The sequence below is a fragment of the Monopterus albus genome, unplaced genomic scaffold (assembly GCF_001952655.1).
Source record: "Monopterus albus unplaced genomic scaffold, M_albus_1.0 scaffold201.1, whole genome shotgun sequence".
NCBI classification, from domain to species: domain Eukaryota; kingdom Metazoa; phylum Chordata; class Actinopteri; order Synbranchiformes; family Synbranchidae; genus Monopterus; species Monopterus albus.
The window spans coordinates 90414-97249 of NW_018128081.1; the positions used below are offsets into that span (position 1 = coordinate 90414).

General features: G+C 41.2%; 1 protein-coding gene across 2 annotated transcripts in view; it reads left to right on the forward strand.

Annotated features, from left to right (window-relative positions):
• Nucleotides 1-745: 745 nt before the first annotated feature.
• The window catches only part of nrxn3b (neurexin 3b), a 444405-nt gene continuing 438314 nt past the window's right edge, over nucleotides 746-6836 (forward strand). For both annotated transcript variants that reach the window (XM_020618121.1, XM_020618122.1), the window contains exon 1: nucleotides 746-919. The gene's annotated coding sequence lies outside the window, so the exon portion shown is untranslated. The remainder of the gene's footprint in view (nucleotides 920-6836) is intronic.

A 6836-nucleotide genomic window follows, 5' to 3' on the forward strand; every position in this document is an offset into this window, starting at 1 on the left:
TGTGAATCGCATTTTGTACCTTGGTTATATGTTTTGTGTTATACGTCTCTAAACGCCCATGCCGACAGTTCCTGTGTTGTGGATCACTTTGTATGTTTTTGTCCATTGGGTTAGCTAGACATTATGTTGTTTTCCACGCTGACAGTTCCTGTGCTGTGGATGTCCTTTTTCGTTTGCCAATCCTCCTGGGTAGTTTGTCTATTCCCCTGTCCATCCTGTTCTTCCCACTCTCCTGTTTTTTGCCGTTAGCCTGTCTTCTCCCCTGGTCGTCCTGTTCTCCTCAGCCGTATTTGCTCAGTCCTGGTTGTATGTGTTCCTCGACTCTGTTCCTTTTTGTAATCCCCACCAATAAACCACCTGTTTTTTACTAGCACCTGGGTCAGCAATCTTGAGTCCAACCTCAGTTCTCCCTCACCCTCCTGGTGAAGGGGACTAACTGTAACAAGTGGATCTAGAGAATCATTTTCAAGGTTTAATCAGGCTTCAGTGAGATAAAAACATTTGAGTACTGTACTATACTGTTATATTTTATGTCCCTACATTGCATCACATTGTGCTAAAAGATATGCAGTTGGGTGGGATCCAATAGTAAGAAGATTTTATAGCCTACTATTTTATCCGATACACCGACTTCTATATTATACAAGTTTGTTCTCAAAGTGAAGTTAACACATGTATTCCTGACATCACTGCCTTATATTGTGTATTTCTGACTACGCCATCATGTTTTGCTCTCATTTTGTAGGTGTGTTTGCCCTGGCCAGCCTTGGGAATGGAGAGGAGGCTGAGTGGCTGTAAAAATTACAGGCCTCCAGGTGAAAGAGAGAAAGAAAAATGAGAGAGCAGGGAATAAAGACAGAGAGAGAGAGAGAGCTAGCTAGGAAGCTGATGAGCAAGACTGGCTGTCTGACTGAGCATGGTAAGAAACAAGAACAGGATCAGACCCAGAGTTCTAATAATTAATATCGAGACATGGGAACTGTTGCTCTGTCAAACAAATGAGACTTTCCAGTTAGGTAACTGAAAACAATATAACCTTGTGTTCATTACGTTTCCAGTATAACAGCTATCTCTAAGACACAGACGATCTGTTATTTGATTTGTCATATTATACATACGCATTGTTGAATGTGTAAATTGATGGATATCCCCATTTAAAAACAAATGCTATACACAGGTGAATAATCTTTTAATGGACTCGGGCATGAAACCTGCATAAACCTGCACTTATTTTGCTAAATCTAATTTTGTCCCTGCACAGCTCTGCTATGTTGCTCTGTAGAAGCTATACATCCAAATTCACATATTCTATTTCACCTTGAACATACAAGATAAACTAGATACTGTATACGTTGATGCTCAGATAGGCTTATTGATGCAGTATTGTTTTGTTTGAAAAACATGTGGAGCAATTTCTTCACTAAGCACCACAAAGCTCAGCGGTATTTAAAATCCAACACACCTCTGATCGACATGTGTGATGCATTTTCTCACTCCCTCTAAACCCACATCAACAATGCATAGTTAAAAACCTTGGGGAAAGGCTACAAATTAACACACACACGCACACTTGGTTATTACTCTCACATCACCATGTTTGTCTGTCTGAGTTTCTGTTTCTGTTTGCTTTAAACAGAAATTTCCCTCCAGTGTCTCATGCAGCTCCACACTGCAGCAACCCAAGGCCTGTTGATCAATGCAACCTTAATTTGAGAGCATGGATTATAATAGAGGCATTAGCGTGTATTGATTAGTGCTCAGAGGGCCAGTAGTAATATGAATGGAGAGTCAATAGAAACATCACTTGCAATGACAAAGACCTGCAGACCCCCTCTAAGCCACAGGGGGATTTAAATGTCAAGAACATGCTTGATATGAGTGGGAGCTGACTGGGCTTTATGCTGCATTTGTTCTGGGTCTTATGTTAATGGATTTTTTTTTTTACACAGAAACATTAGTTTTTATTTAAAATTACCGATCACTACACCCTCTTACATTTCAGACCTTTTCTTTTCTGAGTGGTGTTTTAGTGTTTAGACATTTATGTTTGACTTAGACTGAGGGCAACATACAGATACAGTAAATGAAAGGCAAACTCAACTTAAAGTATCTTAATGAGGTTGCACGTGAGTCACCATGTGCGACCAGAGCAGCTTCAGTGCACCTTGGCATTGATTCTACAAATCTCTGAACTCTACTCTCTCTTCCAAAAGAAATTCCCTCATCTGTTGTTTTGATGATGATGGTGGAAACACTGTCTAACACGTCAGTTGGTGTTCAAATGGGTTGAGATCTGGTGCCTGTGAAGGCCACAGCATATGATTCACATCACTGTCATACTCATGAAACCATTCAGTGACGCCTCATGTGGGGGCAGTGTCATCCGGGAAGAGAGCACTCCCATTGGGTTTTTCTTTATACTGTATATTTTCTTTTGAGGAAATAAAGTCTGCAGTGGTCCTTGTTACAGACCAATGCTGGCATCAAAGTAGCACCGGTATTACTGTCTAGTTACTTTGAGCCACTATACTTACAGTAAGAACAGTTGGTACAATTTTAAGATCATGTACTTTGCCTGAGTATTTCTATTTTATGGTACTTTATACACATAATCCACTACATGTCAAAAGGAAGTCTTCTCAACCTTAGGTATTGACTTGCAGAGGGGATAACCACCAGACTAACAATGTGAGTAACCTGTAAGCATCCCTGGTTTATTATTCTAATTAACTATTAAAATTTTTACTTCTAAAATTCTCTATTTTGCCTACACATTAATGACACATGTATGTATAATTACCATTATCCAGGCAAGATAACATGCATCTCTTGCCTGTAGCCACACAGAAATAACAGAGTGTTTGGTCAGTAATCTAAATTAATGAAACAATCAACAATCATAAACCAACTGAGCATGAGAACTATTTTTATGTGTGTATGTGTGTGTGGGTGGGTGGGTGGCTGGGGGTTAGAGGAAACAACAATAAATAGATCCAGTCGTCTTTATCGGGGAGCAGCACATTGCTCATCCACCCTCTGCAGCCAGTCAACCGAACCCTAATTAACTCTGTGGAATTGGCTCATTTTTTGGCCCCGATGTTCCTCTCCAGTCTTCACAGTGCTGGAGATTATCATTATGATTCTTTGTTGGGCAGTGATAATCTGGCTGTACTGCAGGGCTAGGAAAAGAATGCCTGGAGCAATAATATTTCCACTTTGCTTGCACTTCTATTGACTGTGCTGTGGCTGACATGACCTGTCTGACAGCTAGTCATAGAGAGGCACAATCCTTTGCTGCTCTCAGAGTGAGAGAAAGGATCAGCTCCTGTCAGACCCTCCCTACTTCATATATTTTGTGGAATAACCCACTGAAAGGTGTCCAGGATGCTTCAGTGTGGCTAATAAGGTCAGACATGGAAAGACATACTGTCTGTTTCTCTGCACTCAAGCCCTCCTGATCTACAGAACTGTTGTGGTTTCTATGTCTATGAAGGCAATATGTTACTAGTTCTCCTTCCTCCTCCTTCTTCATCCCTCTTTTGTGAAGCATGAAGTAATGGCAGTGCTGTGAAACTGCTTTGCTTGCTCTTTAATGCCCCTGTGGAGCATCTGGTTGGTTTGAGCTGTGTAGATGTGAGAAAACACACTTGGCTCCAGCATGAAATTTCACCGGCAAACACAGTAATGGCATCCTCCAACAGAGCATTTTCATTTTCCACAGCTTATGCTAAATGTGGCTCTCTCGTGCAGCTGGGGGTAGCTGCTGGAGATGGAGAGAAACAGAACGAACGGAACACTGGAGGGCAGGTGAGGTAGAGACACATGGGGCTTAAGGCAGTAAGGACTATGACAGGGAGATGGGCTCGGACGAATGAAGGGGTGTACTGTGTTGTTGTGTTTCACAGCAGCTCAGGGGGGTAAAGGCTAATTTGAGACTCAGCAAGAAAGGGAAGGAGAGGAAATGCAGTGAAGCTAATGTGGAGCGATATGGAGAGGGAACAGTCAGTTAGGTTCACTCATTTGGTTTATTCCCATGGAGGGCTAATGTATGAGAGAGTCAGACAGAGTTGGTGGAATAAAGAAACAGAGGAGGAAACAAAAAGAGAAATACCAGCTTAGGGCAGAAGTAGGAGTGTTACATCATAGAACTGTAAAAGACTGGGTCAGGTGGGAGTTTGTGTCCTCCAGGACTGAATTTTAAAACTCTCTGCTGCCATTACAGTTTACAAAAACATCCCACCCAGTAGCTCACAGAGCTTATTATCCCATAGTCCTCCACTGACAACCTTAGGTCAAACAACAGCCAGCAGCTCTGAGCCCCCAAAACAAAGCTCTGCACCAGGGAACTCTGCTGCTGTCCCCCTCCCCTCACTGGTGGAAGAAACTAGACAGTCACCCAGGAGGGTGCTTTTGGAAACAGGCCTCAAGAGCTTTTCTTTTTTTTTTTTAGCTCGTGGAAGAAGTTGTCACATCATTTATGTAAGAAAAAATACTAAAGCAGCAGTTATTAATTTCGGCATTTAAAATTATACTTCAACCTGCTAATAGCAGATATTTTGGCCATTTAGGGACAGCAACCTAACTCTGATATATCATCAACTTTTAATTTGATATGCTTTAATTTGATAAGGTTTTCTTACTTTTCTTACTAAAGCAGCCCCTGGAAGTTCCAATGTCACCTCAACTCACTATATAACTATCTGCCAAAGTGTAGTGGAGCAAAAGTATAAAAGAGCATAAAATGGAAATTCACACATAATGTAGAAGAACCCAAAAAGTGCAGTACTTGAGTAAAAGTACTTACGGTATTATTATGCATAATGGAATGCGTCATTATTAATTTATCCTGCTTGTTGTTCCATAATTCATGCTATTCATACATGTATTTTCTCTTGTGCCAGGAGGAGTGGCAGTCACGCCAGACACGCAAATACTTCACTTACGTCACTGCTGACAATTCTTTCACTCTCTTTCCTTCATTGTCACTATTCAGCTCTTTTCTCTCTCATTCTGTTTTCATCCCTCTTTTTCTCTTCCTCTGTCTTTTCTGTTTCTCAGGAGAACTCATTCTTCCAAGCTTATTTCCCACGAGCCTCCGCTGATTGTGTGATTGCAATCACCACATGCAGCTGCCATGGTGACAAGTGGAGTATATTCTTGCTCCGAGCGCAACTTTAACACCACAATTGATGACATAAGCAGAATGAGGTGTGAAAGGGTGTGTGTGTGTGAGAGACATTATGTCTAATTCATCAGACTGACTTACTCCCATCACAAAAGGCCACGGGTGTCAGAAACCCAGTGTTATCTTGCCTGTCTGGCAGTATGTACTTTATGGGGTTATTGCATTAGAAAATGAGAAATACTGACAGATACAGTGAAATTATATGTCAATTCGTCATTATCCTCTCCTATGGGGTATCGTGTTTGTCAGTGAATAGAGGCTTTATGAGCACTGTCTCTCTCTGAGGACTGGAGAATGTCCCAGCTTGTGTCAAAGCAATTTGTTAAGACATGCTCAGAAAAATAGTGAAGTATGTAGGACCCAGTTCTTGCTACCATGCTAACTCTGAGAGACGAGACAGTCCAAGTAACTTCAAAACAGTGCTGATTTATTCAAAGGATCACAGGTAAAATTACACGCTCAGATATCTTGCACCTCTAAACTGCAGCAGGCAGATGTAAGATGAAAGACCCTGAACCCACCAGGCCTATACATTATATCCCTTAGGTTGGGCTAGCCCCATACTACACAGAAACGTCAACCGAGACGTCTCTCTCACCAGCTTTGCAGCTGGCCATAGCAGTAGTCAAAACATGAAGCAAATCAACGTGTGAATGTGTATGTCTGTTGGTTAAGTGGTGTGTAGCTAAAAACATTCTCACGACCTCTAGTACATGTCGTGACTTGAACATAGGAACATATTATGGCTAAGGCTACAGTTATACACGTCATAATAATAATATTAAACACCCTGTCTGCTGACAGTCATCAACTCTTCTCTTTGATAGCCTTGACCAGATGTACCCTGTAGAAACTCATATGCAGGCCTAAGCATTTAACAGTCTAACTAGACATCTTATCTCTACTAACATTTCTAATACATAAAGTATCTATCCAATATCTATCTGACTAAAAATATCTAACAAGTACCTTTTCCCATCTTAAAAGGAAATTTGATGACATTCATTGCTCTGAGTCACACATGCCTGACTAAGCAGCAGAGTTACGAGATGCATAAAAAATACTTGTCATCCTGTGATAAATTTTCACAAATATGAACCTGGAACTGTGTGACAGCCCTTAGCGAATGATGGTAAATGCAGGCAAAAATTATTTGTGAAAACCTTGCTTCACACCACACAAAACTGTGTATCAAACATATAACTGTTATTCACAGTGTATTGTCTTCCATTTGCCATCAGAGGCAGTCAAGACAGCACAATATCAGAGACACCTTTACACAAGAATAAAGCCTGATGTCACACTGTCAGTGTCAAGCTTTTCTGTCCAGCTTGAGCCTCAGCTTGGACCAACAGTACTCAGCTTTTATTGCACCCATCCACACTCCTCTGACTGAAGCTGCTAAAGCAGCCCTCCTTGTGTCTCTAGCTCCTTTCATCTCTGTTTCAATCTGCCTTTACACATCCCTCACTTTTCCCTTTTTTCAGTATTTTCCTCTTCATCTCTACCAGTTTATCCCCGTTCGCTTTCACTTCACCCTTTTCATTTCCTTCCTTCTCCTTTGTCTTGCTGCCCCTTTTCCATTCAGTGATGCTTTCATGCCTCAGATTCATTCATCTCCCTCTTTCACTTTATTTTGCTTTCATTTTCA